The 12,165-nt window shown below is 41.8% G+C and overlaps 1 protein-coding gene across 2 annotated transcripts in view; it reads right to left on the reverse strand.

The window, feature by feature from the left end:
- The window catches only part of MYH9 (myosin heavy chain 9), a 74,698-nt gene extending 63,439 nt beyond the window's left edge, over nucleotides 1–11,259 (reverse strand). Inside the window, exon 1 of one of the 2 annotated variants that reach the window (XM_074902414.1) lies at nucleotides 11,077–11,259. The gene's annotated coding sequence lies outside the window, so the exon portion shown is untranslated. The remainder of the gene's footprint in view (nucleotides 1–11,076) is intronic. The other variant, XM_074902415.1, reaches the window with a different exon arrangement.
- Nucleotides 11,260–12,165: the final 906 nt, after the last annotated feature.

Here is a 12,165-nt window from a genome sequence, read left to right on the forward strand (position 1 = left end):
GTTTCAGAAATTTGCTATGACTGAGCCTGCATGAAAAGGGACATATGTGGGTAATTACCAGTTTTCTTCTGCTTCATATCCACCAGCAAGGCACTGCTATAAAAAGTTTCTGTGATTTCACATGAAATGATCCCCCCACATGGTTTGTCTAGTGGCCTTTATACTACCAGTACAAGAAGAACTACCCTAAAGATCAGGGTGACAAAAAGCATGAACAATAAATAGCAAACACATTTAGACTAAAACAAATTAATTTCCCTTTCTTTATACAGTTCACATTTTAAAAGTATTTCAGGAACACAATTCTCATGTCATTTTCCAAACTGGCTTACCTTTAGCATGTTGTGAGAGAATGGCATAAAAGACAAAAGGCCCTTTCACATAGCAAAAGTAATATATAGCATTTCTACAGGCAAGACAAGACTTCTACTCTAGAAAATTACACTACTACTGGTCACTTACAGGCCCTTTTCACTTACAACTAAATTGTCCTCAGTAAAGAAACTTGATTGTTAATACACAGGATTTAAAAAATAATCTGACTTTGAGAGAAGCTAATGGTTCAAACTAAGTTTGGTCAGTAACATCCATTTAACGGCGAACCTTGTTAAGCATACAAACTGAACAGCTAATACTTGCATTATTTTTGCAAACTCCACTATTTCACTTTCCCCAGCCAGCTGAATACAGTTTATCAAATCAACAGAAACAGCTGCATTAAGTGTAGCTAGAAAGCACAGTAAAGCAGACTTTAGTGACCAGATTGCCTACAGTCTGGCAACACAGACTGACACCATTAAAAAACAAAAACTAACCTACCAAAAACCCCTCCCTATAATTCCCTTGTATTCACTAATAAACTGTTCAGATCTCATCTGTTTAGTACATACTAGGCTGACAGTCCAAGCTCCATGTGCCAGGATGTTTATGGGAAAGAAAACTTCAAAGTTTGTTAGCACAAACTGCTCCAATTTGTAAGTAACACCTATATAAAAACTAAAGTCTGAGTCACTAAGGGTAAGAAATGCATCGCAGTAGGAAAGAGGAGAGGAAGGGAAGGGGAAGAGCTGGCAGGAGGCTTAACTGACATACTGGTTCTATCTGCTCATTTCTCAAGTTCAGTATATTGTGACACATCAGTGCTTGATGCTTCAGACTGAACTCAAGAATCATGAATTTCAGTTATCCCACTAGAGAATACAACATCAGGCAAGTACACGAGTTTGCAATTAATACTCCCTCTCAGATAGCCCCTCAAGCTGAAGGCATTCAGCTACACTTACCCTTTTTGCTCAGAATGCTGTGCTGCCACAGACTCATTTCTTCTAGTTCAGCTTTATTTGGGATTCACAGTGATTGCTATTAGGCTTACTGTAGTTCACTGCTTTCCTCTCTAGTCAGTCTGACGCACACAATGCATTGTTGAAAGATTTATTTCACAACTGGAATGCAGATTGCTGGCAATTATTGTTGCATATTCAGTTTGACTGTAGTGCTGCCCAGACTTGCCAGCTACCATGTTTATTACTGTAAGTTAAACTCAAGGTAGAACACTAAAGCGCCTTCTCTGTATGCACAGGGCTCCAAGAATCAAGGGGGAATTTAATTATCTAATGTATAAATGATACCTGTATTACACAAAAGTGATCTACTGACCAGACTACAAGGCAGAAAAAAAGTTGAATGGTATTCTGTATCTATCAGGTGGCCTAAAGGTACCTGGCATGCATCCTCAGAACAATGAACATGGAAGAAATGTTTCTCAGTTTCTATGTGTCCAGCTCTCTTTATCAGCTGTCAAGCACCCCTTCCTGGTATGTATGAAGCAGCACTTGCATATTCTACTGTAACAGCTGACACAGAAGGTTTGCTCTGTAAAGCTGGGATTTTCCATGGAAAATTAGAAAGGCCACAAAGCCACATACAAGAAAGACACTGTCCTTACATGCCACTTACTAGTCTTCTCTCCACTGGGTTCAAATGAATGGCAAGATTAGGAGAACAGAAGCTACAAAAGCACAGCACATGCAGACTTAAATTAACACCAACCTGAAGAGGCTAGTTTTGGGTACCAAAGAGTGAAAACAGGATAGTGCAGGCTTCACCACAGGCTATAGAAGCACAGAAATTATTTTGGGCAACCACACTGCATACCGTAAAGAAATTAACCAGGTTATGGGCAAATATGGCCAGGCATAGCTTCCCTAAGTTAATGCTAGGGAAAGTATGCTTGCCCCTACTTTAATTGCACCTTCTCAGTTCATTAAGACACAAAGGCACATTACCACGTACATGGCATCAATAAAATTAATCAGTCTATAAAGCCTGTGCACATTGTTTAAACACACCAAACACTGGTTTAGGGATGGGGAGACTAGCCTTCTGTTCATTTCAAGTCCAGTCTTTAGCATGACAAAGCTAGGCTGGCTGTCACCCAACCCCATTCACTTTGAATAAATATTCGAAGTTTACAATCCTGCATAATACACTTTCTGCAACTGTTGTTTCTCATTAGTGTTCGTACAGTACATGCCTTCTCAGCAGAGGAGAGAATTCCTCTTCCAGAGACAGCGTGCCCACAAGGAAAACATTCCAGGGGGAGAACACATTCTTCGTGACCACTCAGCAAAGTAATCCCACTTAAGGAGACAGCTGCAGTTCAAAGAACTGCAGCCCATCCCTGCTGTTCAAGCTGTTTTGCTGGAAGACTTGTTTTCAGTAGGCATAATGAACTGCAAAAGTTCTGATCCAGTATGCAAAATTCCCTACAGTCATTGCATGAGAGAGAGAAGAGCAGCTTGGAAAGTTTCAGCCTGTCCTTATTATCTCAGGGTTATTCTTCATCCCTTTCCTAATATTCTGATTTAAGGCTAGAAAGATATCTGTCAAGAACTCTCTGGGGCACTGAAGTGTAAGGTAGCTCTCCCAATACACAGTTCCGTATCCATGAGCACTCCCTATCATCTCTGTCAACTCCAGGTTTTATTTCATCACAAAAGGGAACAAGGAATAAAACAATTACACCTAAATAGAGGGAAGTACAGTTCTGGTTCACTCTTTTAGAGACAAATATTTAGCATGTATGTGGCTAAGATAAATTCACCTTACAGGAGCAATTATTCTTGCTTACGTTAACTGAGAAATTGCTTTGATCTCAACATCAATAATACTAATTTTCTTCCAGCTCATACTGGAAAGAATGAAGAATCAGTGCAAATACGTATGGCAAACCCTTTTAAAAAAGGTTATTTTTACCTTGCAGCATGGAACCAAGCTTCCCTAGACATTTACGGCTCGACCTACTGTGCCAAACTATGACCGTGTACTAACAGCTTTCTGCTATATCTCATATTTTTATTCTTGTTTCAAATAGTTCTGCTCCACCATCAACAGCAGCTATGGGGACTGGTAGGCAAAAACCCTGGCAGAGAAGTCTACCACCTTTACAGGGTCCAAGTTTGATTCTCAACTCTTCTAGGTATACATACAGATTCATTAAGAGGACCTACCTCAGTTCATGAAGGTGATCTTAGAGGTGGGGACAGGAGGAGAGTGACTCTTTTTGGACATGAGAACAACAGCAACTCCTACACTGAAGGAAAAGCTACATAGCCTTAAGCTCCAGGATGTATAAGCAGGCCAGGTTGAAAACAACCTCACAGAGCATAAATATCAAGTTCAGGATGGCTTGAAAAACTTTGAAACATTCCGATTGCAACATTCCTATTGCATCCAAGGTCTTGCACAGCTTCACGGTTCCTTACTTAGCTATCTATTATAACCAATGTTCTAGAGAAAGCCCCTGGTGCATCAGAGCACACAGGGAACACTTACCTGGTCTCTACATCTCAGCCTCATGCTAGCTTTCTGGTTAGCTTGTTCCTTTCCTGATCTGTGCTTTCTCCCCAAAATGTCAAATGTATCAGTCTTTGAGAAAGAACAGCATCAGGCATCTCTTATTTTAGAATTCACCCAACCATGCCCTCCTGTCCAGATCTCCTGATTTTTGTATTAAAGGAAAAGAAAGGACTCATCTTTCAACCTGAAACAAGTAAAAGCAAGGGCACTTGAAGTAGGAGCCTAGTCTGAACTGTTAATCATAGCTATATGGCACATCAAATTTTCTCCATTCTGGCATTACAGGAAAATATTTTTCTGGAAAAAAAGAAAATTATCCCCTTCTGACAAGAGAGTGACATACTATGACATTCCACAATCCCAATAAGAGAAGGCAATTTGGAAGTTTCCAACAGAGTTTCTTTCTGGCATAACAGGATAAAAAAAATAACATAAGGAAACACTGACCACAGAGTAGCAGAACTATTGCACATGTTTCCACCATAGTTAACAACATTCTCAACATTCTCCACAACCATATACACTACAGTGCTGTGGTGGTGAGGCCCTGGCACAGGTTGCCCAGAGAAGTTGTGGCTGCCCCCTCCCTGGAAGGATTCAAGACCAAGTTGGACAGGGCTTTGAGCAACCTGGTCTAGTGGAAGGTGTCCCTGCCCATGGCAGGGGGTTGGAACTTTAAGGTTCCAACACAAACCGATCTGTGATTCTATGATATTATTCTCCTTATCTACATGAGCAAGAGCTGAGCCATTACTGCAGTTGCACTTTATCCCAACAGAATTGGTATAATACAGCACAGTAGTATTTATCACTGAAATCTACATTAAGTTTTTAGAGCATTAAAGAACTAAAATCTACCTATATAGTTCTGCCCCTTAGAAAAACTCTTAAAACTTGCTGTGCAAAAAGATTAACTCCCACTATGTGGAGGAAGAACATGAACTGACCCTGCACGTGGCTGCATAGCACTGCCATATACAACATGCAGATAATTCTTAGTAGTTAGTCTAATAAACTGTCAATTCCTTCTTTAAAGAAAAATTATGACTAATATATCTTCCTCATCACATTCGTGTGTTCTCATTTTACATCTCCCATCATATCCTGTATTAAACTGCAAGCTCAAGTTCATCCACACAAAACTTTGACTTGGGAAAGGCCATCAAAACAACTCAGAATAATTTACTGCATAACAAAAGGTCAAAGACTTTATTTAGTATCTGCTATAGACATTCATACTGCAGTACAACACACATGATAAAAGCTAAGTGAACTGATTTAAGTCACAAATCTTAAACCACAGTTTAGAGTTTTTGTGCCTGTGGAGAAACCTTATTATGTACTTATGCTCCTCTAAGAAAGAAAATACCCTTTGTCAGTAAGCAGACATGTCCATTGGAAACAAGACAGTTTCAAGTATCCAGTTACTTAATTATTGTAAATAGTCTACCACATACTTGTATCCATACTCCCATATCCATTTCTTTAAACAATTCTGTAAAGTTTGAATACATTTTACTTAACGTGAAAAAGAGCTAAAAACATTTCTATCTCTAAACAGCAGAAACAAAGACATCTGAACAACACCTATGAAGAATAAAACATATTTAGTGGTATTCTGATAAAAAAAAATAAAATTCCATTAATACAAAATAATTATTTCTTGAACTATTTCAGATGCATTTACAAGTAACTAAGATTGTTGTTCTAGATACTTACTTGCAATCAGCAATTTGAATTAATATTAATTAAACTGCCTGTTTCTGGATACCTTCATCTCAAATCCACCTCTTCAGATCTGTTGCATTAAGTACAAAACCTAGAGCTATCCACCTCCCCAATCACCCAAAAAAAAAGGAAGAAAAAAGAACAAAGAATAATGTCAATATTTTCCTCTACATTTTAAACTATGACATGGCCAAAACAGAAGCCAGGGAGTATTTTTCTTCACCTACGTCAAAAAAAATGTCAAAAGTCAATTAATTTCATCAACCAACTAGTTCCAAGTGCTTAGTCAGGAACCTTCTCCTCCAGTTCATTGGTTCAACTTCAGATTTACATTCAATATTTGTTGCCAAGTTCTTACATTTAAGAATATTACATTTGTTAAAATATGCCTAAATCTGAAAATAATCTACCATTTTTTTTAAAAACTATCAATGAAAATTAATTTGTATTCATTTATTTCATCAATTCTGAGCACAGCAAGACTGGGAATCTCTTGCAGTAATGGTAAGCAAATCTACAATGTTCCTGCCAAAAAGAGCTTACTGACTACAAATTTACCTACAAACTGATACAACAGCTGTTTTAAGTCAGTCACATTTAGAGAAAAAAAGACAGAAGTAACTGCAATTAATTTTTTACTGAAATTTCACTGTAGGTTTCCATTTTTTGTTCCCTAAACACTTAAATCAACTCTATGTCAGTAAAACTAGCTGGATTGTTAGCCACAACCAACTTCAACCAAATTGAAATCTATTGCACCTACAAGGTTGATTAAAAGAGCCTAAATTCAAGTGAACCAGTGAAGTCTTGACCTTAAAAGAAACACTCAGATGAATGTACTCTCATCACTACAAACAATAAAAAGGTAAGTAAACTATTACAAGAGCATGCTTTAAATCTCAGATTTTAAGCAGGAAAAAAAATCTGACTGCACAGGACTGTCAAAGTCCAGCCGTAAAATTTCTCTAAACCTCTTTTCTTACAAGTCTAAGCACCTACTTTGCTTTCATTCAAATCAGAACTCTGGTTCTGCACTGAGGCATATATCACAATGGATCTCCTGCCAAGACTCATTAAAATGGTAGTTCTTGATGAATAGAAGTATTCATCAGTTAAGGAGATATATATTAATTATTATCCCAAGTTCACTGAAATCACTCATCCATGTGGTTTTTATTTACTACACTCAGTAGAGTCAGCATACATGCATTAGGAGAAATTTAAATTTCTAGTCATGAAGACAAGCGGAGTCCAAACTCTGTGTACAAAACATAGGCATAAATTTCATAGAGGTCATGAAGTCAAACCATAGTATGCTGAGTTATATTTCATTATACTTCTCTGTATCCAACAGCAATACATTTGTAATACTTCTATAACAAATAACTTGCAGTAGACAAGTATGCTAGATCATTTTTACAGTTTCCACTTTGCTATGTTTAAAAAGGACATGACTTAGCAGTACTAGCTCCAAAAGTACTGTACAATGAAATCAATCACAGTTCCATCCCTGGAAAATTATAGACACTACAATGTCTTTAGACTTTTTAAGATGCTCAGAAAGGCAACATATTGTGCTGAATGGCCAAAGGGCCATTAACTGAAAATAAGGACTAGTCCATTATGCTGAACATGACTGGGTTGGAATGGGGTCAGAAGATGTTAAGTCACTACAGCAGCCTAGGATTGCAAGACGAATCAGTGTTGAGATTATTACTTCAAGTACTCGGAACAAGTTCTCACAGCAGCTAAAGAAAAAAGTGAAGCGGATAAATCATAATTAAGATGAACTTGTAAACTGATGCATTTAATTTAGTTGGACAACACCCATTTGCATTAGCTTCCAGGGCAGAAGTTGCATTTGTGCTTTTGTCTCATCATACTCTATTTAAATCAGGTTGCTAGTTTCCATCTCTTTCTACACTAGGAAACTCAATTAGAACCACAATATGCTTACACTTAAAAGAAATTTAAGGTACAAGGTCACCAAGCCACCACTAAGCTAGAGCAATAGCCAGCAAAAACAATGCTGCTGTAGGCAAACCTTCGCTATTATAGCTTTGTTCCAACCCACAGAAGACAAAGTCAGGCACAAAATTTCTCCACTTAACATGCAAACAGCTGTGCCTCAATTATAAATTAAGAAAACAAAGACTAATAAGATATTTATATGAGAAATCAAAGACAAAAATGGATGTTAGAGGGCACCAAGTACATTATTGAGTCAAACAAACAACAATGTACTAAATTAAACACTCAGGATTAAAGTTTGGGACACCTTTTAGTAGGTGTGCACACTAACTCTGAGCCTCTAAAATGCTCTTTAGTCATCAGTTAGCTTCAGCACATTACCCAATAACCTGAAGTTACCACACAAGAAAACAGATGTACTACACACGGGTGGGGGATAAGACAAGCTTAACTTTTGACTTCCCCTTTCTGTAAACCTTGCATTAACTAGATGGGTTCCTGTATCTCCAGGGGGTCCAATTATCATCTCACCCTACTACAGTCACACAAATTCATAAGTGACATAAATCTGGACAAGACATGTGCCTACGGATGGGGGCAGATGCAGAAGATGCAGGAGAATGAGACCAGAAATCACAATACCCTGGAGATTAACAGAACAAAACCTGATTTTTTGGATACAGACGGACTATTGTAATCTCCCAGTACAAGCAAAGTATATTTTCATGTAGTTAGTAGCTATGCTGATATACATACACTCCCTCGTACCTGCATGTGAATAGTCTGACAGAGGGCTAGCCTGTGAATTATTAGTTATTATAAACATTTAGTGCATTATTTTTAAAGACTTACCAAGATATCAGTGGTTCACATTTTCAAGATAGTTTGTTGCAGTGGTAAATGTAGTCTCCACATTTGTAGTAGAAATATCTGCAGTGTCAAGTACTGTTGCAAAGAGACTTAAGCACCTGTGGCATCTGACTCCACTGCAGTTTTCAGCTCAAAGATGAGTATTAGAGCTACCACCCACCACACAGTTTGAACACTCTCCAACATTTTTCATAATGCCAAAATAATGTGCTGGACAACACAGGTTATTTCAGCCTCCTAAGGGAGAAATTCTTCCTACAACTTCACTGGACAAGTAATTTATTAATATTATTATTTCTCATTCACTACCAATTCACTTAAAATATTATGGTGCATCTCTCACAACCTATTTGTCTTAAAACATTTTGAAGCATATCAAAATCCAAGTAGAGGAAATAATGAAAAAAAAGCTTATTCATTTTCTCTTCACCTGAAGATATCACCTTGGCAACATGAAAGAAAAAAAATAATCCCAGAACCATGGTAGAAATATTCTAACAATCTATGCAAACAAAGTCCAATAAAAGTTTCTACAACCATTCTTCTGGGACAGACAGAACCTAATTAGTCTTCCTGTTTACAAAGAAATAGCCAAATGTTACCCAGCAGAGCAAACTTTGAAGTCAAAGTTTCTTCTCCAGAGAACTCTGAAAATCAGATCTTGGCTCTACAAGTCAAGCATCCAAGAGAGGATACCATTATTACAAAAAGAGCTGGTCATACTCACTTTGAGGTTCTGCATCAGTAAATATGAGAAGTTCAGACCCCTGTTTCTATTCACTACTAGCGATTCTGCAGCTACCTTAGTGAAAATTTTGCCCGTCTACCTCCAGAAAGACAGTGCAAACACTATGACTAAGTGCAACAAACAAAACTATCAAGAAGGAGAACACATCAATTTAAACATTTCCACCTGACATGGAGCTTCACAGAACTGCTGCATGATCTCACTCTAGTTATTTTTACAAGGTCAGATCAGCAGCACAATCTTGTGTTTATACGTTTCGGCAATTGTGATTAACCACTTCAAAACTCTTTTGTGCTAAAGGCAACTCCACTTAGGTTTATCAATTGCTTCCCCCTCACTACAACTTTCTAGTTAATAAAAATAAGTGCTTATCTCATTTAAACTTTGGGAGAGAGCACTACAGTTGCAGACAGTGCATCTATGAGTCAATACATATCTGCACCACGATTTGCCATTTTTACTGGAATGCCATGGATAAGTGAACTTAAGTCACACTGTTACCTAGTGACTAATTTCAAAAGCATCTTTACACAAGCAGTAACTGATTAGAGCGCTGTTACTCTGGAGTTAAAACTTTACCATATCTAGCCTTACGGACAGGAGATGTATACGAGAGTTAAGGATGTGTAATTTAATCTTTCGAGCCATGGTTCAACAGCCTCCATGCAAATTAATTTATATTTCTTTATAAGGTAGGGCAGAAGCACAGAAATCATAGTCTGAGGGCCAAAGTCCAATTACTACAATAGCTCAAGTTTGAAGCATAAATTTCTTATGCATTACCTAAGAAATTACTCTGTTTAGGACAGACCTGCTCACTTAGAAAAAAGCTTAGCTTCTTAGTCTGCTCGGATAGAGTGCAGCTCAGGACACCATGACAGACATAGGATATGGAAGAACAGCCTATGGGAGAAAAAAGATGAAGAGCACAGTGTTTCAAGAGGAAAAAAAAAAAAAAAAAAGGAGGAAGGAAAGGAACCGTAAAGAAAAGAAAAAAAAAAGTAATTCAACAGCCACTGCATGAAGAGCTTCCCAACCAATGCAGTTTACTTCTGAAAAATTCCAGTTTATTACCAGAAGCATCCTACTGTTTTAAAATTCATCTCGCCCTGTGTTAGGCAAATTTAGGAGCAATCCTTATTAAACCCACTGGGTACACATCACCCTCGCAGGCTATGAAACTTGTTCCTTTCCACACCCACTGGAAACAGGTTGGTACCGATATCACTAAAAGCCGGATAACTTTTCCTACTTGGTTGGAGGTGATGCCTGAAACACAAGCTATCTGCAAGAGTTTTTAATGCAAGCTTCATCTTGCCCCGTCGCTCCCTCCTCCCTCTCTTCTGGCTTCGCTGCACAGACCAAACCGAACGAGGAAGTGGAGATCCGAGGGCGGAAGCCAAGCCCATTGCAATGTCTGCAGGAGGATTGTCAGCCTGTGACTCAGGCTGCAGCCCTGACAGCTGCCAAACGGTCCTATTTCCCCCTGCCCGTTACTTCTAAAGGACGGACACTTAAACGCGAGGGGGGGGAACGGGGGAAGACGCAGCAGAGGAAGGGGAGAGAGCACGGTCCAGGGAGAAAGAGCGCGAATAACGCAAGCCCACCTCCGAGAAGCCCAGTTAGCAGGGCGTGGAGGGAGGGGAGAGGGAACTCCCTGGGCAATAATGTAACCGTGCGGCGGCACACACGCCCCCGAAAGAGAGGTGGCGGGGCGGGGGGCACCCGAGACACAGCAGATCAGCTGCCCGCCGCCCGGCTCCGCGGGGAAAGCAGGAGAGCGCGGTACCCTCTCTCCCGGCCCGACAAAGAGGCGCGAAACCCGCGCGGGAGCGAAGCGCGGTGCCAGGGGGTGCAAACCGGAGCCATCCGCGCCCACCACCCCCCCCGACCAGCTTCACCTGAGCCCAGAGACAGCGGAGGAAGGGAAACGCCACAGCGGCTGCGCTCCTCGCGGCGAGAGTGGCGTCCGCACGCTGCCAGCTCCTCCCGCAGGCACCACTACCACCACCGCTGCCGCCTCCCGCTCGCCGGCACTCCGAGGCGCCCGGCCGGGTGGAGCCGCCGCGGCCCAGCAGTGCCGCCAGCCCAGCCCCTCCGCCCCGCCCCCTGCGCGGCACCGCCAGCTGACGGCCGCCGCCGCTAATAGGAGCCGGCCGCAGAGCGGAGGCGAGCCGCTGAGGAAGCGGGAAGGGGGCCCCGCCCCTCGGCGGCCGACCCAGCCCCGCGGCCGCGCGGGCGGCCGGCAGACGGAGGAGGGGCTCGGGAGGGGCGGGCGGCGCCGCGCTGCGCAGCCGCCCCCAGCTCCCCCGCCCGCCGCGGGGCCGGGCCGCGGTCCCACTGCTCCCCTCCTTTGCCCGCTCTGGGCCGCTCCCACAATCCCCCGCGCCAGGCCGGCCCCACAATGCCCCGTACCAGCGCCTGCCCCGGGAACGCGGCCCCGCTGGCGGCCTGAGGGGTCTGCCGGCCCCAGCGTGCCCCCGGGGCGGGGAGAAGGGAACTCGGGGCAACCTCCGCGAGCAGGGCCACGGGCTGCGACCCCGTCCTCCGCAGGTCATGCCACAAGCCCTCGGAAATCGGAGGGGTGGCCCTTATAGTGCAGATTAACCGTCATAGGCAGGCGTGAGTCAGAATTTGTTTCATCCAGTAAAGGGACAGCACTGGGGCGAGCGGAAGCATTGGTGTGAGCAGCTCCTGATGCTGCTGAAGTGATTGAGCCGCCAGTGCGTATGTTAAAGGAGGCTCATAATGTATTTAAAAAGGCATGCAGAGCAGTAGAGGTATGGAAAGATAGAGGCGGTGTAATTCTGCCTCTTCGCATTTACTACAGCGCTCTTTAAGGCTGAAGTTCAGGACAAGTAGAAGGAAGACGCAGTAGCCAAGATGCAAGACAGAAGTCCTTCTGCAAAGACTACAGCATACAGAAGTCCGTGTGCCAGGTCCAGCTATGCAGATGAGGTGTACCGCACACTTTACAAGCATGCAGAAAT

The sequence above is a fragment of the Athene noctua genome, chromosome 3 (genome assembly GCF_965140245.1).
Source record: "Athene noctua chromosome 3, bAthNoc1.hap1.1, whole genome shotgun sequence".
In the NCBI taxonomy this organism is placed as follows: Eukaryota; Metazoa; Chordata; class Aves; order Strigiformes; family Strigidae; genus Athene; species Athene noctua.